This window comes from Balaenoptera borealis (assembly GCF_965194805.1).
Source record: "Balaenoptera borealis genome assembly, chromosome: 4".
Taxonomy (NCBI): domain Eukaryota; kingdom Metazoa; phylum Chordata; class Mammalia; order Artiodactyla; family Balaenopteridae; genus Balaenoptera; species Balaenoptera borealis.
The window spans coordinates 97,943,070-97,970,599 of NC_138861.1; the positions used below are offsets into that span (position 1 = coordinate 97,943,070).

The 27,530-nt window shown below is 38.0% G+C and overlaps 1 protein-coding gene and 1 pseudogene across 6 annotated transcripts in view; both read right to left on the reverse strand.

Moving 5' to 3' along the window:
• Positions 1 to 27,530, reverse strand: part of LOC309627373 (recombining binding protein suppressor of hairless) — a 120,115-nt gene that overhangs the window by 81,315 nt on the left and 11,270 nt on the right. The window lies entirely within an intron of this gene.
• LOC309627386 (H/ACA ribonucleoprotein complex subunit 1-like) lies at positions 946 to 26,152 on the reverse strand (annotated as a pseudogene). Its single transcript has one exon. The product of its transcript is annotated as an H/ACA ribonucleoprotein complex subunit 1-like (transcript).

Below are 27,530 nucleotides of genomic sequence, written 5' to 3' on the forward strand. Positions count from 1 at the left end.
CTGAATTTATAATACACAATGATTATGAAGGTATAAGATCAGCACTACCGCTAAAACATAAGCTTCAGGAATGTAATTAGAAACAAATGTCAGTAACTTCAAACTTCTATGCTTTTATAAACAGCCTCACATAGTAAGCTGAAATGACAATAATGAATGCATTCCGAGGCTCACTGCAATACTACCAAGCAAGGACTGGGAATTTCCAACAACACAGGAATAATTAAATCATGGCACATCCACATGATGGCAATAAGTCAGTAATGTTGAAATTTATAACATGGTAATATTCTAATTATAAACATGGTTAGTTAACTATATATAGTGTTGGGACTTCCCTGGTGGTCCAGTGGTTAAGACTCCGCGCTCCCAATGCAAGGGGCCCAGGTCCGACCCCAGATCAGGGAACTAGATCCTGCGTGCCGCAACTAAAAGATCTCACATGTGGCAATGAAGATCCCACGTGCGGAGACTAAAACCTGGCACAGCCAGATAGATTAGATAGATAGATAGATAGATAGATAGATAGATAGATAAACAGGTAGATAAATGGTGTTTTCTCACATTACACGTTGTGTGTGTGTGTGTATATATAAAGTATAGAAAATTATAAATATATTTATAAATATAAATATGTTAAGTTCCATGAGATCAAGAACCATTTCAAATGTATTGCCAGCATTTATCACGACTTCACAGAGCCAGCAATAAAGCTTGGTGGTTAGAAGAATGGACTCTGAATGGGCTTGGGTTTGAATCCCAGATCCATAACTTACCAATATATAACTCTGAGCAAGTTAATTAATCACTAGGTAACTTAGTTTCTCCTTTTGAAAAATCGGGATAAAAATTTCATGTAATAGGAGAAAAAGTGATCTAATATATGTAAATTGCTTAGAACAGTATCTGGCACATAGTGATGACTCAATGAATGGGGGTGGGAGGGGGGTAGGGAGGAGAAACAGTAGATTCTCAAATACCCAAGTAAATGAATAGACATTATTTTTAAAACATACACAGAAATGTTAGTAGGTATATGCAAACATTAAACAGGGTTTTTCAAACTTTGCTAACCGCAACTAAAAGTAGGTTTTAACATAACAGCCACACACACATTCAGGTAGATAAAATCTATTCTATTTTATATCATGAATTTACTTAAAATGCCAGTTGTAACCCAATAAATGGATTTCACAATTAGTGAATCACTTTCTAAATGATGGACTCACAAATAATTTCTCCTTTATTTTTATCCTGCAACTTTACTTTTCTCAACAAGGAGCAAGAAAAATTCACTATTATATCAAGAATCTAAGGTCAGAAAATACTCCAGGTTGGGGAAAGGTGCGGGGGAGGGATAAATTAGGAGTTCAGGATTAACATATACACACTACTATATATACAATAGATAACCAACAAAGACCTACTGTATAGAACAAGGAACTCTGCTCAATGTTATGTGGCAGCCTGGATGGGAGGGGAGTCTGGGAGGGAATGGATACGTGTATATGTATGGCTGAGTCATTTTGCTGTGCACCTGAAACTATCACAACATTATTAATTGGCTATATTCCAATATAAAATAAAAGTAAAATAAATAAATAAGTAAAAATAAAATGAAAAAAAAAAAAGAATCTAAGGTCAGAAAATACTCCAGACTGGGGAAAGGTGGAGGGGAGGGATACATCAGAAGTTTGGGATTAACATATACACACTACTATGTATACAGTAGATAACCAACAAGGACCTGCTGTATAGCACAGGGAACTCTACTCAATACTCTGTAATAATCTAAATGGGAAAAGAATCTGAAAAAGAATAGATACATGTATATGTATAACTGACCCATTTTGCTGTACACCTGAAACTAACACAACATTGTAAATCAACTATATTCCCGTATAAAATAAAAATTTTAAAAAAACTCCAGAAAAATCTTTAATCTGTTATATATTTTTAATTTTGCTTTATAGTCTTCCAAATTTTATTATTTACTTTTTTTTTAAATTTATTTATTTTATTTATTTATTTTTGGCTGCGTTGGGTCCTCGCTGCTGCATGCGGGCTTTCTCTAGTTATGGTGAGCAGGAGCTACTCTTCATTGCGCTGCACGGGCTTCTCATTGTGGTGGCTTCTCTTGTTGCCAAGCACGGGCTCTAGGCACGCGGGCTCAGTAGTTGTGGCTCATGGGCTCTAGAGCACAGGCTCAGTAGTTGTGGCTCACGGGCCTAGTTGCTCCGCAGCATGTGGGGTCTTCCCAGACCAGGGCTCGAACCCGTGTCCCCTGCACTGGCAGGCGGATTCCTAACCACTGCGCCACCAGGGAAGCCCTTGTTTACTCTTAAACCGCCAGAAATCTCAATAGAAAACTTTAAAAGATCATCAAAAGGTGATACAGATATTTGCCCGCTTTTAAAATACACCTAGGTAGACTTACTCTTGAAGTTCTGATAAAGGGAGAACGCAATATTAAGAGGTATGAAAGAAAAAAGGTTGCTGGGTTTGGTTTAATTGGACAACTGCAACAGGATCCTTCCTGATCCAGCTTCTGGTCTCCCCCTAGCCATACAAATAAAACATATGTTCTGGCCACACTGGAAGTTTGTACATTTCTCAGAGGACACCATGGTATTTCAGATCTCTGGACCTTCGCCCCACCCTCCCACATCCACAAACTGCAGGAGCAGCGGGTAAAACAGAATTTAACGTCACATGATATTGTTTAAAAGGAGAATATAAGAATAAAGGAGGGAAAAAATGAAATAGGTGAGACTAGGAATGAAAAACAAAATTTTTTAATGCTTTTGGTGCCTGCAATAGATGACATTCTACATGCTGAGCTAAGTTAGTGTTTTTCCATAAATTCTCACAGGCTTATTATATGTAAGATATTTTTAAGAAGAAAAATACTAAATACTGAACTGATGAAGCAACGTATTTTTAATTAGATACCATAATTTAGGGAATGTGTTCTACAGACACTTTAATTTTAAATGAATTTTGTCAATGAAGTACTTGGAAACAGTCTTGTTAAATAATGGCAGAAAATTAACCATTGCTATTACCTAAAGTATGAAAATCACATATTCTAGGTATTTCAATTCTAAACTTGTTTTTGCCAGTGCTAATAAAGGTTTCAAATCTGGTTTAAGGGCTTCCCTGGTGGCGAAGTGGTTAAGAATCCACCTGTCAATGCAGGGGACACGGGTTCGAGCCCTGGCCCAGGAAGATCCCACATGCCGCGGAGCAACTAAGCCCGTGCACCACAACTACCGAGCCTGCGCTCTAGAGCCCATGAACCACAACTACTGAAGCCCGCGTGCCTAGAGCCTGTGTTCTGCAACAAGAGAACCCACCGCAATGAGAAGCCCGCGCACCGCAACAAAGAGTAGCCCCCGCTCTCAGCAACTAGAGAAAATCCGCGTGCAAGCGAAGACCCAATGCAGCCAAAAATTAAATAAATGAATTAATTAATTAATTAAAAAAAAATCTGGTATGAGTAACTTTCAAAGAATCTTTCTGAGACTCATAAACTATTCTGATTGCACCGTAATAGTAAAGCTGTAACTCCTTTTCCAACTAAAAACTGGGGGCAAGGGGAAGTCAAGCACCTAAGAGACTAAACTGAAGATCAATGAGACCCACTAACTAAAAGACGCTTGACATCTAACAATTCTGGAAGATGGAATATTCAGCTAATTTTATTTTTGAGGAACTCCCAACTGGGGAAGCTCTTTTCTCAAAATGTATATCCTAAAATTTTCAGTAACAGCGTTAAAGAAACTATCAAAGTGCCTGATGCTGCTGCTGCTCTTAAAGTGGCAAACATCCAGGGTGTCAACTGGCATATGCCTGAATTTTTTGCTAGAATTCTAGATGACACAGTATGGACAGGTATAATTTAAATATAAATACACACATGCATACACACACACATATACACACAAACACACACAACTATTCTTTTTCAAATAGATTAGTGTTAGCAACTTGACCAAAGCTAGGAGGGTGGGGAACGTGGAAAGGGCGATGGAAGAACTACACTGTTCAAAAGTGCCGAGTAAAGGATGTTAAGAAGGGAAAAGTAGTAATACAGTAAATCAGCTCATAAAAACTATTATACATTTATTCAAAACAAGCAAATCAACAGAAGCTTCTTTCCTTTCTAGGATTTGAGAGGAAACTAAGGAAGAAATGCTAAAGAGTCTGAATCAAATTTACCTCTACTTTCTTTTTTATGTATATATTTATAGAAATGGTTATGAGTGAATTCAGTTTCTCCATATCATTTTCTTTCTCCTTTGGTTTCATTGCTTAGGTCTCTTTTTGTTTAAAATAAAACGTAAATTTTGGTGGCTTGAAAAATTGTGTGGTCATGAGTATAAAGAATGTGCTGATCAAGTTCTGGGCTTGGGAGTCAGGCATCATAGGTTAGAAATGCACTGGATATGTAACTTCTGACCAGTCACAACTTCTCTGTAGATAATAAGAGAATAATAAACTACAATATTAATGCTTAAATACTGCTTAAATGTGAAAGTACCTAGAACACTGCCCACCAGGCATAAATATTTACTGACTTTGAAGACACAATCTGATAATCAGTTACTGCTAATGTCACAATTCTAAAGCCAAAATAAAACATTTTCCTAAAAATTTTTTAATTTAATGTTCAAGAAATACTTATGTTTAAGTTTTAAATTTTTCACACTTATGTTTATTTCAATTATGTGGATGATGATCCAATCTGTAGCTCTTAATTCATGCCTTCAAGCATTCTCCTTTCTCTTGACAAATTCATTAGTTCAACAAATATTTGAACATCTACAATGTGTCAGCCCTTTTTTAAGTACTAAGGATACCTCACTGTACAGATAAGACCAAAACCCTTGGCAGCACAGTTTACAGTGTAACTATAATGTCAGATAGTGGTAAATGCTACGGAGAGAAACAGAGAAGGAAAGGATAAGGAAGACAGGAGGTGAGGTGCGATTTTAAATAAGCCCTCAGTGAGGTAATATTCGAGCAAAGATCTGAAGGAGGTGATGAAAGGAGGAAGATGTCATGCAAAGGGAACAAACAACAGGTCCAAGAGCCCTAACGCAGGAGTGTTTCAGCGAGGAACAGAGACTACAGGAGAGGCGTATCAGGAGACGAGAGGTTATGTGAGTTTGTGTGAGTACGGGTGGCAGTGTGCATGTTCAAGGGACACCACAGATCACAAAGGTCTTGAGCTTTTTACTCCAAATTTTGAGTCAAGGAAGATCAAGATCTAAGAAGAGGAAGATCAGCATGAATTTGGCTGCTGAGCAGAGAAAGAGAAAAGGCATTAAGGGAAAAAGCAGTAGAGACCAGTTAAGAGGCTATGGTGACTATGTAGGTTAAAGATGACAAAGACTCACACAGGGTGGAAGCAGTGGGAAGTGTCACAGGTGATGAAACTATGGGCATATTTTAAAAACAAAACTAACAACATCTGATGACACTCTGGATCGTGGAGTTGAAGAAAAAAGAGGAAGAGAGCAATGGTGACTCCAAGGTTTCTAGCCTGAGCAACCCAAAGGATAAAGTTACTTAATGAGATGGGGAAAATTTAAGGAGAAGATCTGGGGCGGGGAAGGTTCATTTCTTTAATTTTGTATCTATATGAGATCGTGGTTGTTCACCAAACTTATTGTGATGTATGTAAGCTATCATTATGCTATACACCATAAACATACAATGCTGTATGTCAATTATATCTCAATAAAACTGGAAGAAAAAATACATTAGGAAAAAAAGAGGGGGTTTCAGTAGCTCAGTTTGGATATAATAAATTGGATATGCTCAGATATTCTAACAGAATTTATTACAGTTTATCAGAACTTTCTGCAAAGAGTAGGGAGATATGACAAATCAAGTTAGTCTATTTAGTTCTTGCTTGTAGTTGGAATTTTTAAAAAATGAGGTAAATGTACTATTTACTAAACAAATGTTCTAATACTCTTAGCATTTTAATTGTGCATCCTCTGCCATCTATATCTGTCAGTGTTAAATAAACGATAATGTGGTAAAAATATTTAAGAAAATCTCTAATTACAGAGACTAATTTAAGGGAGACAGTCCATATTCAAACACTGTACAGGTAAAATAATAAAGGCAATCTCAGATAAGAACAGGAACCTATTACCTGATGCTCTCTAGTCACCAAAATGCTTCTCAGTCTCAATCCCATAGATTAGAAACAATAAATTTAACAGACAACACATATGAAGTGCTTTCCACATGCTAAGCATCTCATTTAAATTACCAACTACCTTCTATTAGCTTACCTATTACAAAGAGGCTGAAAGAAATTAATAAAGCTAAAGAACCGTCCTATAACTTTAGCCCTACTAGAAAGAACTAGTTTAAAAGTCTCTAAGGACTTCTTTTGATCTGTTGCTTTAATTTTCCATCACCATTCTTCATCTAGATTTTGTGTTCTCTTCAGGCTTTTCAATTTTCCAATGCCAAATGATAGGAAAGGAACATGAAGGAAAATGATATATTAAAGAGTTCCAAAACATAACACATGTTCCTGAGATGGAACTGTGTTGAAATGTATTAACAGAAGTCACAATTTCAGGCTGTGGGCCTAGAATTACAACTCTGCTTAATAGAAATGAACTGCAGAGAACTTGGAAAGTGAGTATGTGTTTTCTAGGGAGTAATGAATAAAAAGAGAAAGGAACCTCTCTGATATACTTATTCTCACCTCACTGCTCTTAACTTCAATTAGAAAATTACTGCCACAAAGTATCAAGATTTTAGAGACACTTTCAAAATTAACAGGTAACACTTACTTGACAACTCATCCCTATTTTAGGATAACCTCATCACTTAACTTTTTTCATCAGATGCAGGGGCTGTTTTATTTCACCTATCTAATAGTTCAAGTTCTTCAAGCAGTTCTTCAGTCAACCAGACTAGAACATGTATTACAACACCATCTCTGTTTTGGGCACTTCAAAGTGTACATAATTTTGTACATTTTACTGAATCCGCACAATAATCCAATGATTATATTAAAAACCTCAAGTCTTCTAAGTCCAGTTAACTTTATACTATACCTCCATTGTGGTGTCTACCACTAGTAGGTTAAGCATTTTAGGTCATTTTTCCAAAAGCCATAATATATTTGAGTTGTACAAAGTATTTATATGATCTTCTGTAATCATCCTTGTGGCAGCAAACACTATTTTCGAACAGTGGGTCTCTGCAAGACTGTAGTGGTTTGCACAGTTTTATCAAACTCAATTTTATTATATGCAATCTCCAATAACAAACAAAAAACCCAAGATTCCCACCAAAAAAACAAAAACACAAAAACAAACAAAAAACTCAAACAAATGCAACCCAAATGTCCACCAGGAGATGGACAGATTTTTAAAATGTGGTACATGCATACAATGGAATACTATTCTACCTTAAAAAGGTAGGAAATTCTGACATGCTACAACATGGATGAACCTTGAAGACATTATGCTAAGTGAAATTAGCCAGTCACAAAAGGACAATACTGTATGACTCCACTCATGAGGTACCTAGAACAGTCAAATTCATAGAGATAGAAAGTAGAATGGCGGTTACCAAGGGCTCAGGGTAAGGGGGAATAGAGTTATTGTTTAATGAGTTCAGAGTTTCAGGTTAGGAAGGTGGAAAAAGTTCTGGAGATGGATGGTGGTGATAGTTGTACAACAACATGAATGCACCTAATACCACTGAACAGTGCAGTTAAAAACGGTTAAAATAATAAATCTTACGTTACATATATTTTGCTACAATAAAAAAACTGAACACACATCATGGAAATACATCAACAGCAGATAGTGAATTATCTTCTTCCTTATATTTTAATAAAGTTTCCCTTATTTTACCCCAAACCTATTTCTCATTCTAGTTTTGTTTTTGTAAATGGTGCCGCCTACCCACTCAGATAGCCACCACATTCAGTTTCTCTGTTCTCATCCTAAGCCACCAATCTTACAAACTGGTTTTAACTCTATACCACTGCTTGAATCTGATTCTTTAATTTTTAATGTCACGAACTTCATTACAGCATTTATTACTGTAACAGTCTCATAGCCAATTTCCCATCTCAAAAACCTAGCCTTCACAGTTACTGCTTTTGAAATAAAGCTCATGTGTAAAACCTTTCCAAAGGCTCCCATTGTCCATTCAAGTTTAAAGTTCTGAGCAACACAGTACAAATACTTCGCTATTTGATCCAACCTACCTTTCTAGACTTGTCCACAAGCCCCTCTTGCTTCCTATACTCTACACATCAGATTCTTTACTCCCTTTTGTCTCACCATATTTACTAGGCTGTCCTGCCTCCATGCTTTTTCTGACACTTCTCCATCTGTACAGAAATCCCTTCTTCTCAATTCCTATTGAAATCCAGTCATCAACTCTCACACACTGCTATACATACGGGTGTGAGTTAATATAAGGTTCTGGAGCTGGCAGTATCTATCAAAACTACAAATGTACATATCCCTGCAACCAGCAATTCCACTTCTAAGTGTATGTCCTACAAAAATACTCACGGATATGTGGCTACTACACAGAGTTGTTCCTAAAAGAGAAACACAGGTAGTTGTATGCCAAATGCAAACTGGCTAATAAATTCTGTTGCATCTATATTATGGATATGGAATACTACACAGATTTTTTTAAAGAAAATTATTTTTTTTTGTGGGGGCAGGGGGGGTGACCGCGCCACGCAACTTGCAGCATCTTAGTTCCCCGACCAGGGATGGAACCCAGGCCCATGGCAGGGAAAGCATCAAGTCCTAACCACTGGACCACCAGGGAATTCCCAAGAAAAATAATTCTAAATGTATGCTAAGAACTCAAGAATGATTCACTTTTTAAAGTAAACATAATATATAATATACAAATACAATAATAAGAGCCCATCTGCCCTCTAGAAAACCCAAAGTATGTGGAAAATTGTCTGGAAGAATATATCTCAAAATTTTAAAACTGGTTACCTCTGGGGAAAGAAGTAGAACTGGAGGCTTCTAAACTATCATAATAATGATACAAGAATATATTCCTGTATCAATTGCATAACATTTCAAACAGGCAGGAAGAGCTTATACAGACAATCTCTCTCACTCCTGATCTATTTGGCCTGATCTAGCTCCTACTCTATTTATCCAATGATACAGAACTTAACTGAATGGCACTGGCTACACAGAGCAGAAGCACAAGCAGCCTGTCTTGGCACAGATTTATCTTGGCTCAGGCTCCCTAATGACATTCACAGCTGCCAGTGACACACGCCTCAGGTCCAGGGAGAAAACAGCCACATTCTCACTCGGCCACTACTCAGGCTTACCCTTCGACTGACTTTGTTTTCCTCCACTTGAAGGAATGTTTACAAACTGAGCACTCATGGTTTTTTAATTAATTCATCTGTCTCCTACAAGAACATCCTGACTGGGAGGGACAGAGGACGGAGAGTACCCAGGTATTCCTCTTTTTTTTTTTTTTAACATCTTTATTGAAGTATAACTGCTTTACAATAGCTTGTTAGTTTCTGCTGTATAACAAAGTGAATCAGCTATACATATACATACATCCCCATATCTCCTCACTCTTGAGTCTCCCTCCCACCCTCCCTATCCCACCCCTCTAGGTGGTCACAAAGCACTGAGACGATCTCCCTGTGCTATGCAGCTGCTTCCCACTAGCTATCTATTTTACATTTGGTAGTATATATATATGTCAATGCTACTCTATCACTTCATCCCAGCTTACCCTTCCCCCTCCCTGTGTCCTCAAGTCCATTCTCTAGGTCTGTGTCTTTATTCCTGTCCTGCCCCTAGGTTCTTCAGAACCACTTTTTTTTTTTTTTTTTGCAAGATTCCACATACCCAGGTATTCCTGAACAAAATCTCATCTCCAGATTTCCAGAACTCACCTTCCTCTAGCACAATTTAAAAGTTTAAGGGGAATTCCCTGGTGGTCCAGTGGTTAGGACTCGGTGCTTTCACTGCTGAGGGCCCGGGGTTCAATCCCTGGTCGGGGAACTAAGATCCCACAAGCCACACAGCGCAGCCAAAGCAAAATTTTTTTTTAAGTTTAAAAATAAGAAGAGGAATAAGAAATCCTTCATGAAGGCTTTGCTGAAATCCCCAGTCCAAATTAATCACTCCTTCTTCTTCTGTACTTGTGAAATGTCTCTATTATAGGAGTCATTATGTTCATCTTTGTATTACAGTAAAAGTTATGAGCATAGCTGGATTCCCCACTAAGGTACAAACAGCCAAAGACCAAACTGTCTTAACTCATCTTTTATAAAACTTAAGGTGTTCAAAGATCTTGCCTGTAACAGGTTTTCAAGAAATGACTCCTCAATAGAATTTGTTGAAAATAGTTTAGTGCACAGTACTAAGAATAAAAATGTCAATAGGAAATATCAAATCAAATAAGAAGGATCAATGAGAAGTTTTAAATGGAGTTCCAGTTCAACTTTTTTGGTTAAATGAAAGCTTTGAGTTGGAAGAGAGAATGTAAACCTTAAAAACCACTACACGTCATAGGCAAAAGCAGTATAGAACTTTTAAAAGCGTTTAAACAGAAAAAAGTTCATCTCCTTTGCAACCTAAAGGAAAAAACCTGTTTGTATCCCCTTACATCACATGAGCCGAAATACAATTACAGCTTCTTCATTTTCTGATTATTTTATCAGTTTCCTATATAAAACTTTGCCAAAAAAATGAAAATACAAATCTCATTTATCACATTTTGCGTCTGTTTTCCTTGTGACCTATATTTGACAGTAAAAACAAAATCCTGCCTTCTCATATTTTATATTAAATAAAACTGATAAGCATCTAAAAATTATTTGAAAAATGTTCAACTTGCTGAAAATATTCCTTGACAGTGGTATATGTTATGCCACGCTCTGAAGAGTACTATGAATTATAAATGACAACTGCAAATTAAGAGCTAACACTTACTATTAGTAAATTCAGTGTGTAAAAAAAATTGTCAGGTATTATCTCCTTTATTTACTACCAAACTCTATGGACAGGTATAATTAACTCCATTTTACAGATACACAAATTGAGGCTTAAAGAAGTCAAGTAACTTGCAGAAAGTGACATTTAAGGGATAGAGCCAGAATTCAAAGCCTGATTCCAAAATTAATACAGTTGATCCTTGAACAACATGGATTTGAACTATGCAGGTCCACTTACACACGACGGATTTAAACTATGCAGGTCCACTTACACACGGATTTTTTTTTTTTCCAATAAATACATACTATAATACCATGCAATCCATGGTTGGGTGAATCCAAGGATGCGGAACTGTGGGTACAGAGGGCCGACTGTAATGCTATATGAGGATTTTCCACTTCACAGGGGTCTGATGTCCCTAACTGCCAAGTTGTTCAAGCGTCAGCTGAACTCACCTGCCACTCACCCTATGCATTTAACAAATCAAATCAAAACAAGTGTAAAGTCTGTTCTGCTATAATGTGTGTTCTTTGCTGTGAATTACTTCTTAGACAACTAGAAATAGGGGAATGATGCTAGTGTAAAAGGAAGTTATGTTGCTTCATACACTATTCTTCCTAGCATGTTAATGTTTTGAGGCAAATGGGGAAAGCTTTTCCACAAATAAAGATGAAAGCTTAGTAAGAGATAAATATTTTAAGGAAAAAGCCCTGAAAATCTACAAAAGTACTTTTCTTTCTTATGAGTAGTAGCTGGTTTAGCGGCTTCAGGAATTGCTACTCTTTCAGCTAGCTGGGTTAACCTATTTGACAAAGCTTGCCTGTCCAGATGAAGAAGCTGCAAAAAATACCCCCTGTATTAAAACAATGGATTGGGACTTCCCTGGTGGTGCAGTGGTTAAGACTCCATGAACCCAATGCAGGGGACCCGGGTTCAATCCCTGGTCAGGGAACTAGAGCCCACATGCAGGCCGCAACTAAGAATTCACACGCCACAATTAAAGAGCCCGCGTACTGCAACTAAGAAGCCGGCGAGCCGCAACTAAGACCCAGAACAACCAAATAAATAAATATTAAAAAAAAAAAAAGGATTAATGAAAAAAAGCTACACATAGGATTAGATTTTTAATTTTAATGAAAATAGTCTCTTAGAAGCAATGCCCTTCCAGGACCTACAACTAGAAGAGGCTAAATCCAAGGTTCAAGATTCCAAAGATTGATGGTAATACAAGATACAAATGCTAGTCCTTTGTTTTTTTAGGATTGCTATTGTTTTTAGTTAGTATCCAAGATCACAGTTTCATGGAATTTCACTAGTCTGTCCCAAGCCTTTTTTCCCCATGAGTCTTGTTACTTTCACTGCACAATTTTGCAAATCTCAAGTTTTGTCAAGGTACATATTCATCCCTCAGTATTTGCAGGTGATTGGTTCCAGGACCCCCTTGGATACCAAAATCTGCAGATGCCCAAGTCCCTTATATAAAATCACACAGTATTTGCATATAACCTATGCACATCCTCCCGTATATATAGTTTTATTATTGTTATTCTTTTTTTCTTTTTCGGCTGCATTGGGTCTTAGTTGTGGCATCCAGGATCTTTCATTGCGGCGCACAGGCTTCTCTCTAGTTGTGGTGTGCAGGTTTTCTCTCTTTAGTTGTGGCACGCATGACCTCTGTAGTTCGTGGCACACAGTCTCTCTAGTTGAGGCACATGGGCTCAGTAGTTGTGGCACGTGGGCTTAGTTGCCCTGCGGTATGTGGGATCTTAGTTCCCTGACCAGGGGTTGAACCCGCATCCCCTGCATTGGAAGGCGGATTCTTTACCACTGGACCACCAAGGAAGTCCCCCCCCCCATATACTTTAAATCATCTCTAGATTACTTATAATACTTAATACAATGTAAATGTTCCATAAATGCTATGTAAATAGTTGCCAGCAAGTGGCAAATTCAAATTTTGCTTTTTGGAACTTTCTGGATTTTTTTTCTCCCCAAATATTTTCAAACCACAGTTGGTTGACATCTCAGATGCAGAATCTATGGATACAAAGGAGCAACTGTATATGGCATTATGGCAGAAACTCCCATGTGCATTAGACAAAACAATCCCTATGAATCTTTAGTACATGGATTTATCAAAATGCCATGGAGAGTTTTTTGTTTGGTTTTGGTTCTGGCTTTTAAAAGTGTGACGTGAACGTCAATGCTACAGAGAAAATAATAAAAGTGTGTTAAAACTGCTACCATTAGGATAAAAATGCAGTAGTAGCGATTAATGATATTTTGATGATTTGTTGTTGATCTTTTTTTTAAATATTTATTTACTTATTTATTTGGTTGTGCTGGGTCTTAGTTGCAGCAGGTGGGCTCCTTAGTTGCAGCTCAAGGGTTCCTTAGTTGTGGCACTCAAACTCTTAGTTGCGGCACGCAGGTGGGATCTAGTTCCCTGACCAGGGATCGAACCCGGGCCCCCTAAATTGGAAGCACGGAGTCTTAACCACTACACACCACCAGGGGATTCCCTGTTGTTGATCTTTAAACGAAGATCAATGTCAACTAATCGTGATCCCAAAGTAGACATGAGGGGCACGCACGCACACACACACACACACCCCCCCCAGAGCAGTCCTTAATGTACTTCATTTCTTAACGCAACAACTAGAGAAGATGATCCTATGGGGAGTGATTCTATTGAATAATCTATTATATAAACTAAGGCAATGGAGTCTACCCAGCATGCATGTATTTCCAAATTTATAAATACAGCATCAAAACAGAAAGCTCGGGCTTCCCTGGTGGCGCAGTGGTTGAGAATCCGCCTGCCAGCGCAGGGGACATGGGTTCGAGCCCTGGTCTGGGAGAATCCCACATGCCGCGGAACAACTGGGCCCGTGAGCCACAACTACTGAGCCTGCGCGTCTGGAGCCTGTGCTCCGCAACAAGAGAGGCCGCGATGGTGAGAGGCCCGCGCACCGCGATGAGGAGTGGCCCCCGCTCGCCACAGCTGGAGAAAGCCCTCGCACAGAAACGAAGACCCAACACAGCCAAAAATAAATAAATAAATTTAAAACAGAAAGCTCATGTAGAAAGATAAACATAGTTTGTATAGAAAACAGGCCATATAATGCAGATATTTTGATACACAGTTGCCCAGAATTAATTGTTTATAACATAAAGCATTCTCAGAAAAAAATCATTCAAGTGATGCCTGGAGACTGAAGTATGTGGTTAAATGTAGGTTCAGGTTCTGGTACTAATTCCAACATGGAAAGGGGACTTCTCATACCAACAAGCAGTTCCCTGGACAGCAGAAAGGTATCCTACAATTCAACTCAATTCTGACACTATCTATCTACCCGGAGATAGATCTCCGAGGTTCCAATGACCTCCAACTTGGGTTTCAGAAGCCAGTCTCAAGCCCAACTTATTACATGTGTTTCTGACCAGCCAGCTATATAGATCAGAGGTTCCCATGACCCCTTCCTTGGGTTCGATTAATTTGCTAGAGTGGCTCACACTTACTACATTACCGGTTTCTTATAAAAGGATATAACTCAGGAATAGCCAACTGGAAGAGATGCAAAGGGCTAGGTATGGGGAAAGGGCCACAGGTTACCTCATTAACATAACAAAAGACACCTTTATCACTCAGGAAATTCCATGGGTTTTAGGAGCTGTGAGCCAGGAACTGTGGACAAAGCCAAATACGTATGAGAAATATATTCTGGTCATCTGATGACCAGATTTATAAATCACAACATCACAGTGGTAAAAAAATTTGTTTCTTCTTCCCATTAGTCTTAATATTATACCTCCCTATTTCCCTGTTTCTATCTAAACAGTCTCAGTATTATGATCCTCGTATGTCAGAGATTACATACTTATCTATACAATATTACCACATTTATTGTTTAAATCAACAGGGTTGGGGGCTTCCCTGGTGGCGCAGTGGTTAAGAACCCGCGTGCCAATGCAGGAGACGGGTTCGAGCCCTGGTCCGGGAAGATCCCACATGCCACAGAGCAACTAAGCCCATGTGCCACAACTACTGCGCCTGCACTCTACAGCCCATGAGCCACAACTACTAAGCCCACGTGCCACAACTACTGAAGCCCACGCGCCTGGAGCCCATGCTCCGCAACAAGAGAGGCCACAGCAATAAGCCCACACACCACAATGAAGAGTAGCCCCCACTCGCCACAACTAGAGAGAAGCCCACATGCAGCAACGAAGACCCAATGCAGCCAAAAATAAATTAAATCAATAATTATTTTTTTTAAAAGAACAGGATTGGGAGAGACGTTTTGCATTTTAATAGAATAAAGCAAGAAAATTTCAAGTAATCGTTTAAGAAATCCAAAATTATTGTGTAAAACACTCATTTACTCCAGGAAAGTTCCCTTCCTTTATTAATTGCCTTTGGCTTGAGCAAATAAATTAGTTTATCTTCCCTAAGTGTCATCAATTTATAGTGAAAGTTATTCAAAATCACATTTCTTGCCTGAGTGACATTTTTTGATCCATCACCACGCAAAATCCAGAAGCCATGCCAGCAAATTATTCCTGTACATACATCCTCATCTCCCAATCTCACACCCAAAACCTGTTTCCCATATCAAATGATGGCGACCCTGTAATTACCATTGCTCAGACCACAACATGAGGTTCGCTTTGATTCTTGTCTTTACTTCACATACCATATCTAATCTAGGCACGCTTTGCCTCAGGGTCTTTACATTTGATGTTCCTTCTTCCTGGAATGTTCTGTCCCCACATACAACATGCCTCACATTCTCACCTTATCCTTAAGGTCCTTTGCTCAAGTGTCACCATCTCAGAGACCCACTTTATCTTGTTGCAACCTCTTTCTGATACTCCTTATCCTATTTCCAACACTCTTTCTCTTCTGAAGCCTTTATCTCAGTAAATATTTAACTTATTTGGTTTTCGTCTCTCTCACTAAAATGCAACCTCTATACACTGGCATATTATACATATTTTTATATATATATTTTGGTCTGTTTTGTCCACTGGTATATCCTAGTGTCTGGGACATAGTTGGCACTCAAAATCCTCTGAATACATCACTAGGGCTCAGTCTATGTCAGATGATCCCAACCTGAGAGAATAAAAGGTGTTCCACAATGTGAAGGGTTGATAATGGTGCCCTCACTGACTGATCTGTTTCAGCACATCACAAATTACCTAGTTTAATGACCTGAGCCCTCAAAAAACAGGTGAGGGACTTAAGATAATTTCTGCAACAAAAGAGGTACTGGAGATAGTACTAATAATTTAAGCACACTAAATAAATAAATGGCAGAAGGGTACCTCTTCCTCCTAGTATTCCCTCTTTACCAAGTAAAAATAATGATTAATCAGATATAACAAGACAGTCAAAAAGAAGATAGAAATAACCAAGATAACTTTTTAAAATATAGATTTACATCTATTATCAACAGTAACTTCACCATATATATAAATTTTGCCCCAAAATACTAGCAAATGACAGTGCAATCACAATTAGTAAAATACTTAAAATTTTAAGTACTTAAAACATAACAGGTCTCTATAGGTTGTGAGTTTTTTCTCTCTGGCAAGGCTTAAAGTCATGATTTTCAATTCAGTACTTTAGAAAATGTCATTGAGTTTACATGCCTCTTTTGTGACTTCTTATAAAAGCAGTGTAAGATAAAAAGCCACAGGGACTTCCCTGTTGGTCCAGTGATTAAGACTTCGCGCTTCCACTTCAAAGGGCACAGGTTCGATCCCCAGTTGGGGAACTAAAATCCCGCGTGTCGCGGTCAAAAAAAAAAAAGAAGCCACATATCATGGGAATGACTTATTCTTCCTGTCATGGTAGAAAAGGCTGAAGTATGACTTGGGGAACAACATGAACATAAACCAAAATGTATTTTTCTGTCAGTAAATTACTATATAAATATGCACAGAAAACACTGTTGAAGATTATGGGGGGGTGGGGATTGGTATTAGAAAAAACTACATAGTGTGGGAAATTTGTCATAGTTAGTTATGTTTTTTCTGATATGTCTCAGTTTATTTAGTATTTGCTGGCTTCTTAATGAAATGCAAAGTTTTCTAAGAAAATATCTATAGGAAAACATATTCTCAACTGCAAATTCATTCTACAGTTAAATATTTACAGAGTGCCTTTTACATGACAGGAACTCTTAAGGTACAAGGGATAGAAAACTGAACAAAAAGACAGGATGTCTTCAGGACGGAGCTTCTTTGACCTCTTTTAATTAAAGCTTTTTATGGAAAATCAGTTAAGAGTATTATCTGCTATGAGAGTGGCTGCTTTAAGCAAAATAAAACAAGATTTCTATAAAAAGCTTACTGAGATCCCATCACACAAGAAACTCATTCATTTCATCTTTCAATTAGGAAGCAAAGAAAATGACAACAGAATGACACAAAGTACTACCAGATGTCATGGATATGGCTAGTTACACTGTATCTTCATGAAACAGGGAGTAACCATGAAAACCTTTTGTACCACATAGAGGTTTGCTCTTCATCTTGTGGCAAAGCACTTAAAAGGTTTTGAAACTTGACGAGTTACTCATTTTTCTTACACAAAAAGGTCCCCAAATTGATTACTTTTCCTGTGAAGACATGCAGCTTCCTGTAGTATGTGATCTAGCAGTTACCTCTGTAAAATTAAAAACACTTAAGGTAAGCATGGCATTTTAAACAATGGCTTTTCAACTATGAAAATCACCTGATTTGTATAGAAATAACTTAAAACTAGCCCTTTGAATGACTCTCACAAAGTATTAACCAAGATTTTAAAAAAATAATGATGCATATTATATATACCACAATTAAAAAAATAACAAAGTAAACTTAAATACACTGCTCTCAAAAAATACTTGTGAAGATAAAAAGGGGTTCTACCATTCTATTCAAAGTATCTTCAAAATTTTGTTTACCTCATTTTTATCACAAAATTTTTTAACATTTGAAATTTCTATAGATACTTCAATGTGTATATTAGTAAAGTACAACACTTCATTATAATTTATTAATACACAATCACATATACTGGGGTACATGTTAACTTTCTACTGATATAGGTAAACAACCAAAAGTCTAGAGACTATAGTATAGTACAAAGCAAAACAACGTGCTGCACAGGCCACATAGCTCTTGTAGTATATGGATCAAGACCCCAAAGACAGGCAATCTTCTTTGGCTGCATATGAATTAATTAAATCCACCACCTCAATCACTAGGGACACCAAGCAAAAAAATATGGAAGAATCAACGAATAAACATCAACCCTTGAGGAGAAAAACAATACGGAATATTTTCCCTCATTAAAATGAGATAGTCAGGACTTCCCTGGTGGTCCAGTGGCTAAGACTCCACGCTTCCACTGCAGGGGGGCACGGGTTCAATCCCTGGTCAGGGAAGTTCTACATGCCACATAGTGTGACCAAAAAAAAAAAAAAAGAAAGAAAAAAAATTTTTTAAATTAGATAGTCAATGTGGAAAGACTCTGAAAACTTAAGAGAATCAAGTTCATGAATGTCTTCATTGTCACGTTACTGAATATGTGCCCCTCTCCCCAACAAAACCCCCTTTAATGTTGACTTTCCATTAATACATGAGAAGCTGCACAATGTTACAGAAAAGGCGCCAACAGGAGTTTCAATTTAAATTTCATCCCCTTCCCTCTTTGTGTTCCTTCCAATAAGCATCTAAACAAGTCAAGCCTATTCCTCCATCACAACACCTAGGTTCCATTCCCACCAAGTTCTGAACCACTGCTCTTGAAAGAGCTGTCTCCACTTCCTCAACCTGTGTCAAACCACATTTTAGCTCCCACCAGTTCTTACCAACTTCAAGCCCTAAAGTGCTAAACTAGTGAGCATTTGTGTTTATCCCATTTGCCCTCTTTGCAGCATGTGACACAACTGACAAGTTTCCCTCCTCCTAGAAGTACTCTCTTCATTTTTGTGATATTACACTGTCTAGGTTTTTGTCCCACCTCTTCTATTATTAGTTTTCCTTTACTAGTTTTTATACCTCTACTCACTCCTGAAGTATTGATGCTCACCAGTGGTTTGTCTCTGCTTAACTCCACCTCTCCCTGAGGAGATTTTGCCCACTCCCAAGGTTTTAATTAACGTCTAACAGTCTTCAAGTATGTGTGTACAACCTTGACCTCTCTCTCCTGAGCTCCAGGAACCATACACATAATTTATATATGTAACTGGCCACTGGATATCTTCATCTAACTCTCACAATGGCCTCAAACAAAACATGTTCAAAACCAAAAACTCCCCACCAACACTAACTCTACTCTTCTACTATGCCATTTATCACAGTCCCATCTAATCTTAACAAATAGCACCACCATCCCCCACCCCAACAAAATGTGTAAAGCACCAGAGTTTTTTTCCTTCTTGACAATTTTTTTAAATATTTATTTATTTATTTAGTATTTATTTATTTTGGCTGCGCCAGGTCTTAGTGGCAGCATGCGGACTTCTTAGTTGTGGCATGCATGCGGGATCTAGTTCTCCAACCAGGGATCGAACCCGGGCGCCCTGCATTGGGAACTCAGAGTCTTACCCACTGGACCACCAGGGAAGTCCCTTGACAAATTTTTAATAGATCCAAAATCGAGATATACCCACCAAGACTCTATTCACTCTTACAACTTACCCCAACCAGTTATACTAAAGAAATAAAGCCCTACCCTGTCTTTTCAAAAGGTAACCTGTCTTCACAAATTTTGTCACTAGATTCCTTTCATATATTTAAAAATGACTTCAAAAATACAGATAATTCTTGCTGCAGAATAAATATAGCTTACAAATGCAAAGTTTTTAGAATCCTAATAGTTGACTCGTGTTTTTGAAATTTTAGGAGCATAAGTATACATGTGGATCCCCAATATGTGTTTGTTTTAAAATGTCCAACAGGGGAATTCCCTGGTGGTCCAGTGGTTAGGACCCTGAACTTTCACTGTCGAGGGCACGGGTTCAATCCCTGGTCAGGGAACTAAGATCCCGCAAGCCACACAGCGCTGCAGGGCCAAAAACAAAACAAAACAAAACAAAATGTCCAACAGAAAAAGGAAAACAGACACATTAAAAGGGAGAAGATAATCCTATTAATAGCAAATAAAAGCTCACATTAGAGCAGAAAAAAATATGTGATTTTGTCATTTCAAGTAACTGTATCACTGTATTCTCTGAAAATCTTCCTTGTACACCACAGAAACCTATCCTTAATCCTAACAAAAACCTACCAATGCCTCAAAGCACTGGATGGGCTAGTCATCTGACCAAGCAGAAATGAAAACAGCACAAATGTCAGAGCTAATGAAAGTCAAAAAGTGTAAGAGGTAGCTAAGGAATCCCTGAGAGGACAGCTGAGGCATCAGTATCCATTACTAGGTGATTCCTCTCACAGGAACAGACTACCTTCCCCCAGGAACGTGGGAATTATATATACTCTCAACTTTGGTAAAATCTCAAGTTCACTAAGTCATTTTAATATCTACATCATATTCTAATGTCAGGTGTCATCTTTCAAAAGTACACCAAGTTGGTGTGATTAGGAAATCATCCAACATAAACAGGAACCTCAGTAGCACTGTTAGGGACCAGTGCTGGAAAAGCCATCTGTTTATGGAAATAATACTTCCATTTCCCTAGTGATTATAGCTACCAGTGACAACTGTAAGATCCCAAGAGAAAAAAAGAAAATTTAACTGCCTCAAAACTTTAATTATTCATATAAACTAGCCAAGAAACTAAAGTTAAATGTTACACAAAGGGCTCTCTAACCCCCTAATATTTTTTGGCTAATTATTCCTTCAGTAGCCCACATCTGCTCTGCTAAAATCTGATTATGAATCAGAAGCAACTCACTGGGAATGCTTTTTTTTTAACTTAAAGGAATAAAACACTTTATTTTAAAAATTTGAATATGCTTCAAATGAAAGCTGCCCCTTTATTAAACACCCACAAGTTCCAAGCTTTGTACAAAACATTAGAACACTTGTTCATACTCTTTTAGAGCAAAATTGCCTGTTCTGCCGCACTTGTTTTTTCTTGACATTGACATTTTAGCTCCAGTCATAAAATGACCAGTTCTTTAAGATTTGATCAAGAAACAAGTTTCTGATCCATAGAAGTAGATCATGAGGTTAATGCAGAAGTCAACTGGCAAAGTTTCTGTCAACTGTTACACTTCATGTCCTCTTCCACCTCTGAAACCACCACCTCTAGCACCTCTGCCACCTCCTCTTCCTCCTCCTCCTCGACCTCCCCGGCCACCGCCTCTTGGAGATCCCTTCTCACCTGAGGTTGAGGTAGAAACCTCTGCAACGGCAGCGGCTTACATGGATCTATATAAAACTTCTGTAGTTTTTTAAAGGAAGATGCCTTCATGTTCTCTGACAATTTAACTGAAAATAAAAATCTCTAAGCTGTCCAAGTATTTCATCCACTTTTCCAATTTGTTCTTTGTTTTCTAAATAAACTGGAGCACTGAAATAAGGCACCTTATTCTCATCTGTGGAACATTTACAAACTATGTCATCTTCACAGGGGTGCAGGAACTCTCCTAATAAAACTACTTGCTCTGGAGGTCCTTGGTCCTGGCCTTTGTTAAAACCTCCGCGGCCGCCCCTCGTCCAAATACTCCTCTGCCGCCGCCGCCTCTGAAATTACCGCCGCCTCCACCTCGGAAGTGGTGGCTGCCGCCGCCGCTGCCTCCGCGACCTCCGCCTCGAAAAGACATGCTCTGCTCCCACCGGAGCCACGTGCATCTCAGGCCCTGGGAATGCTTTTATATCTAAAAGTAACTGTGGATAATAACCACAATTCACAAAAACTGTTATTTTTAATGTGCATAAAATGCTGTCCCACACAATAAAAGAACAGAAGTTACTGTCAAGGTTTAAACTCTCCTAACTACGAGGAAAAATGAGGCAATTTAACAACAAAAAAGTTCATTTTAACAGCATATTCAACCTCTACTTTTAGAATATCTTCAATACTAAGCAATTTGGGCTTCCCTGGTGGCACAGTGGTTAAGAATCCGCCTGCCAATGCAGGGGATATGGGTTCAAACCCTGGTCCGGGAGGATCCCACATGCCACGGAGCAACTAAGCCCGTGCGCCACAGCTACTGAGCCTGCGCTTTAGGGCCCGCGAGCCACAACTACTGAGCCCGCATGCCTAGAGCCGGCGCCCGTGCTCCGCAACAAGAGAAGCCACTGCAATGAGAAGCCCGCGCACCGCAACGAAGAGGAGCCCCTGCTCGCTGCAACTAGAGAAAGCCTGCAAGCGGCAAGGAAGACACAATGCATCCAAAAATAAATAAATTTATAAAAATAAATAAATACATAAATAGTTTAGAGATTTGCAAATATATACTCTAATAACTTCCTAAATACTGACTATAATCTCACATATACAGTTATGGGGGTTTTTTGTTTTTGTTTTTTTTGGTCAGGGAGCCTCATTTGTTTCAACTATCGCTCTACCACCCTTCCCTTTTTTTTTCTTTTTTTGAAATAAATATTTTCTAGAATTCTTTTCATTGGAGAGATTTATCTTCTAGATATTTTGACAGAAAATACCAAGGCTCAGCTTATTTCTTGTAACTCAGCTCCAGGTGTGAGCTTCAGTATCTCAGAGTAAAACTACTTTTAATAATTTATAGTTAACTATTTGGATCTGCTCAATAACGTATTAAAACCATATACTTTTGAAATGAAAACAGGTATACACATTGTGCCTAAAACTATATGTATGAGCTAATCATACCAAATGGAAAATATTTAGTTCCAAACAATCCAACATTTAAAGAGCAGACACAGGTAAAGCACCATCCCTAAGTGCTATTATACACAGTAATTGCTGAGGGCAAAAATATTTCATGACATAAACCATGTCCATAAAACAACTAAAATTACAATTTACCTTTACACATATCCAAGTAATACACTTAAAGATCATCAAAAAGTCAAGCAAAACATTCCAAATTCCTTCAAAGTCATAAGAAATAAAGAGCAGTAGCAGAAATGACTGCTCCAAAGATTCCCAGGATAGAAACACTCTCTCAATTTGTACTATCCTAACTCACTCCCCTCAAAACACATTCACCCTTAGGGAACAAACACAGAGTTCATTGCAACTGTGGCTACAATTTGTAAGCAGCCTTTCATTGCTCCATAAAGGCTCATCATTGTAGAAGTTCATCAGTTTTTAAGCCACATCCACAGCTGCTGTCTTAGTTAGAAAAACAAAATTTGACAGCAGAAACTTTAAAATAAAACAGACTTACATAAAACAAAATTAAAAGTACTCCAGTATAATAAAAAGAATGAATGTATCTAGAGTACCAAAAACATGAGACTCTTGAGTCATTTTTAATAGCGATACCTTTCATTTACATGGTGTGAGAATTACTCTCTAGGCTCTCTGGCACATATAGTATCATTTCTAACTTAAAGCCTAGATCAAAGATATCATTTACGCAGAAAATAAGCAAAGCAGGGATATTACCAAATTAGTGGTGAAGAGAATCTATTTCATGACCACCAGCCTGTGTTCTTTCCACAACCTTCCTTCCAAAATCATATTCTAAAATTCAGAGGCAAAAATCCCACATAAAACTGTTCTAAAAAAATATCTATTAAAAAAAGTCTATTAAAAAAAAATCCTGCATAAACCAATTCCCTATTCAACTTTACCCTCCTGCCTCAGATCTATTCTCTGCCTGGACTGAGGGAAGGGGCTCCTCTGGTTGGTGAGCACAGGCAATCATGTGTTGATGGATGACTAAGTGTTAACTACATATGGGGAAGCATTATCACATATGAGACTGCACAATCACTAGAAGACGTTCATGGCAATGGAATTGGAATCCAGAGACATGAGTTCGAATTTCAACTCTCCCACCAACCAACAGGTGAGCTTGCTTATTAAGTTTCTGTAAAACAGAGGAACACTATCTTCCTCACTAGAGGATGGCAAGGGCTAAATGCAACAACAGACCTCAAGGCTACTGAACACGATATTCAGGTAATAGATTATATTTAAAACACATTAGATGAATCTGTATTTATACCAGGGGGCTTATAAAATTTTATAAGTATAACACATAGTAGTAAAAGTAGGACTTCAAATCAAGGAGAAAACAACAGACCATTCAAAAAGTGATGCTGTTAGAACACTTCGCTCATTCATTCAACAAATACATACTGAGTACCCACTACATGCCAAACACTATATTCTAGTGGGGAAGAGAAATAAATAAAAGGCAAATAACATATATTGTTAGAAGCTGACACATGCCAGTGAGAAAAATAAAACAGGGAAGAAGCACATAATGTGGGATAAACAGTAGGATAAATGTAGTAAAATCAGAAAGCACTAGAAAGAAGACCAAGAAAAAGGTGCCAGTGAGGTGGGAAACTAGAAGTGTGGTATCCTAGAAGGCAAAAAAATGTTTGAACAAGACACCAAATGCCACTGATCAAGTCAAATAACACTTGAAAAAAAAAAAAAAACTACTACATTCACCTGTGTGGAGGGAATTGGTAACCGTGAGAAAAGCAGTTTTGCTGAAGTGGTCCAGACAAAAAGCCTGTTTGGAAAAGGTTTAGGGGGAATGGAGTAAGAGTAACTGGAGATAGAACGAACTCTTCATACGAAGTTTGTTGCAAAGAGGAATAGAGAAATAGGAACTAGAGGGGAGTGCAGAATCCAGAGAAGAAATAACAGCATGTTTGTATATTGTCAAGAGTGCTTCACTAGGTCTTCCCTGGTGGCAGCAGTGGTTAAGAATCCGCCTGCCAATGCAGGGGACACGGGTTCGAGCCCTGGTCCAGGAAGATCCCACATGCCTCCGAGCAACTAAGCCCGTGCGCCACAACTACTGAGCCTGCGCTCTAGAGCCCACGAGCCACAACTACTGAAGCCCGTGCACCTAGAGCCCATGCTCTACAACAAGAGAAGCCACCGCAACGAGAAGCCCGCGCACCACAACAAAGAGTAGCCCCCAGTCGCTGCAACTAGAGAAAGTCTGCGCGCAGCAGTGAAGACCCAACGCAGCCAAAAATAAAAATCATAAATCAATAAATTTATATATATAAAAAAAAGAATGCTTCATTAGAAAGGTAAAAATTGAGACCAGAGGAAAGGCTAGTGGGCTAACCAATGTCCTAGAGTAGCTGAGAAGGGAAGGGATCTAGGGCACAAGTAGAGAGTTTGCCCTAAAGTTTGGAAGTATACTCGCCCCACTGTAAGCAGTGCATTATCTCTGGGGGTTGAGATTTAGGTGTGAAGAGGAACTATCTTATTCACTTTATACTGATTTCAGTTTACAAGTAACATGTATTTGTCTAACTTACTTTTTAAAAAACTCAAGACAGGATTTTAGGATGGTGGTGGCAGCAGCATAGTTTTTCAGTCTCTCCACATAAAAGAGCACCTAGACAACAGAATCAAAATCTATGGACACCATTTACAACAAAATTAGGTTGCCAAGTCACCCCAAACCTCTAAATACTAACAACTGTACACTAGCAAACCGCCAAAAGCCATAGACTAAAGAAGGAACTGACAAGGCTATGACAGTGGTCCAACCAAGAGATGAAGCTGACCTGAAGAATAAAGCAATGGCAGTGAGCAAGGAGAGGAGAGCCCAGAATATGAGACAAGCAATCTGGAAGCAGAAAGGGAATGATTTGGTCATCAACAAAATAAGAAAATACAAGAGGAGGAGGAAATGAGGAAAATACGGAAGTTCATTTTTACCTGCTGGATGAACAATGGCATTAATAACAGATATCAAGCCTATTTTATAAGATGGTATAACAGGTCTAGTTGGTGGAAAAAACATGTTGTTTTGGAAAAAACAAGTTTGGTGGGCCTACAGAACAACCAGTAGTAGTTTTAGAAATATGGATCTAAACATCTGAGGTGATGATACACATATCAAGTCAAAGAATAGATAAGACAAAGAGAGAAAGACAAAGATTGCAGACCACAATATTTAAGACTAGAGGAGGAATAGGTAGAAAAGATGGAATGTCCAAGAGATAAAGATAGTGTCTTATTAGTCATGAATAAAGACACCATGGTCAACTCATGAATAAAGACACCATGGTCAACTCATGAATAAAGACACCATGGTCAACAAAAACAAAGGAGGCAGGAAAATTAAACAAGATTTTGGGATCCAGTTGAAGGGTTATTTATTGATGGCCTGGGATGAAAAACCAGATTTTAACATTTAACAAAAAAGGTAAGTGGTAAAGAAGAGATCTGGCCCTGGCTTGAATGAGAAATAAGAAAGGAAATCAACAGTAAACAATTCTTACAGAACAGCCTAGTCTGGCAGCCCCTTGCATACATACATTTGATCCTCACAAGAATTCTGAGATATGCTCCCCACTCTACAAATGGAGAAACTTAAGTTACAACACAATTAGGTAACTTGTCCAAAGCCAAACAATGTGTATACAAAATAATTAAACCACCTGAAAATTGGTCTTTAGGCAGAAAAGGAATAAGACGATAGATAACATAGATAAAAACTAAAAACACAAATAGAAGAGGATTAACTGATTTAACATCATCCCAGGAGTACCTGACAAGATTATTTTTTAAATGATACAAAATTTTACTTAAAGATAAACGATGCTACTTCAGAGAACCTTCTGAGTTCAAACACTAGTCAAGAATATATATTTATTTTTAAAGTTATGTAATAGAGAAGAATATAATAATCTCCTTTTCCTTAAAGCCTTGTGTTAGGCTTACCTATGTCTGGGACTGTCTTGCCACCTAGTAGAGAGCTTGGAAGCTTTCAACTGATTAACATTTAGGTGGAGAGATAAACAAAAGCTCTCTGAGTACATGGTAGTACAATGACAAAGGCAGAAGGGAAGCTGTGTGAATTTAGGATAAATCACTAAATCCCTGACCCTCGGACATCTATAAAATGGAGATACTATCTCCCTTCACAATGTAGTTGAGGACTCAGTAGTCAACAAAATGTCAGTTCCCTAATCCCCTTAAATATTCTGTTTGCTAAACTACTGACATCTTTAATATATCAATAAAATAGAATGTTAGCATTTCCATTTAAAACAAAAAAAGTTGAAGAATATGCTCCCAAATTGATAACAGTAGTTAATTTCCTGGTGGAAGACTACAGTGGCTCACTTTACATGACATATTTAAATAACTTTTGAGTTTCTTTTAACAAACATTATTTTTCCAACAAGAAAAATAATCAAGATGAGTGTTTACAGATGACATTAACTAGCCCTTAAGGAAAACTTCCACTCAAGATAGTCACTTCCCTGAAATGATTTTATAAACAAGATAAAATACAATGAAAAAATAAATCAACTGCACACCTAAGCTACCATGTGAATTTAAATTGTAATGTAATTTAAACGATATTTAATGTACCAACTGACAACTTCCAGGACTTACAGCTAAGAAACTAGGATTAAATGAATAACAT